Source organism: Arvicola amphibius, chromosome 15 (genome assembly GCF_903992535.2).
Source record: "Arvicola amphibius chromosome 15, mArvAmp1.2, whole genome shotgun sequence".
In the NCBI taxonomy this organism is placed as follows: Eukaryota; Metazoa; Chordata; class Mammalia; order Rodentia; family Cricetidae; genus Arvicola; species Arvicola amphibius.
In genome coordinates this window covers 27,464,609-27,466,204 of record NC_052061.1, presented here as the reverse complement: position 1 = coordinate 27,466,204, position 1,596 = coordinate 27,464,609, and positions in this window count along the sequence as shown.

Sequence of the window (1,596 nt, the reverse complement as noted above, 5' to 3'; positions counted from 1 at the left end):
TCCTCAGACCTGCCTGGAGGCCAGAGTCTGACCCCTTTGGGTGGATGGCCTTAGTTCGGGATCAGGACACCTGAAAACACTGGGGAAAGCTTGGGAGAGGCAGGGACGTGAGAAACAAAGACAAGCCTGCAGAGGGAGCTGGGGGAGGGGGTCTGTGCTCTCTTCCAGGGCAAGTTGCCCCAGGGTCGTACTCACTCACCAGTCCAGATGGAACTCCACTGCACAGGATCAGGGATTCCAGCCAGCCCAGGGAAGCCGCTAGGACAAAAGGGCCATGGTGAGGACAGGGCGTGATGGAATATCACACAGCGAACCTGGCAGCAAAATCTGAAGGAGCCCGCACTCCCTTGCAGGAATCCTCAGACCTGCCTGGTGGCCAGAGTCTGACCCCTTTGGGTGGATGGCCTTAGTACAGGAGCAGGACACCTGAAAACACTAGGGAAGTCTTGGGAGTGGCAGAGACGTGAGAAACAAAGAGAAGCCTGCAGAACAATAACCCTTTTATTAATCATAATTCCAAACTGGTGTGGGACTGTTTGTGACTTAACCCTTTATCAAATAATCCTACAGGTCAAATAGTTGTAGAAATTTTGATTTGAATTATAAAGAATCTGTTAAGTAAACAGAAAGGGATGGAAAATACTCCAAGAAATAGATTACATAAAGCTTTATTATCCTTGAATTTTCTTAATGCTAATGAGAAGTGAACAATGGCAGCAGAGAGATTAGATTATGGAAAAAACTTCTGAATTAAATCAACTAGTGTATTTCCAGGTGTGTTGACCTCACAGTAAAAACCAGGAGATGTGCTATATTTGGGAAGTGGTTTTGCTTTTGTTCTACAGAAGAAGAAAACTTATGAATACCATCATAATTAGTAAAGATTCAGTTTGAATAAGAGAAATCTCTTTAGAAAGAGAAATGACATCTTACCCACAGAGGTGCCAAGCATACAGATGGTAAGGAAACCTCATGAGGGTTGAGGCAGGGTTCTGTTCTTGTGTTTGCAGAGAATTTCTCATCTTCAAAATGTCAAGAGACTCTGGACATTTAGATGCCTAAAGAAGAAAAGATAACTACCCAGAAATGATCACTGAGCAAACAAGAATATGAAATATGAGGACAGATCATCAGCAGGGTATAATCTTGTAACATATATACTTATCTCTACTACCCAGTTGAATAATAGGCTCACTTAAAAATTAAATCTGGCTTTGAAGTTGGACAATGACTATCGTTCTCAAAATCCAAATATATTTTAAAAGAATAATTGAGAGTTTTTGTCTCATGTCAGCAGCTATCTGGAAAGAAAGAAGGGAGATTTTAGGGCCATCTTCTTTTTTTTTTTGAGCTAGAACTTTTTTCCTTCATATTAGGTGAGTTAGACACAGACTAGAGGCTTGAGACGAAGGTACTGAGAAAACATATCCTTCGGGGTATAAGGAATATTAGGGGAGTTATTGAAAGTCACAGATAGAGTGCCAGGGAGGCTTCTTTTTCTCGTTGGACAAAGCGAGCTGGCAGAATTACAGTTTTGGGGGTCTGCAGGGCAGTCCCATACTTTATGGTTGATAAGTCGTCCCCAGTTTGTGTGCA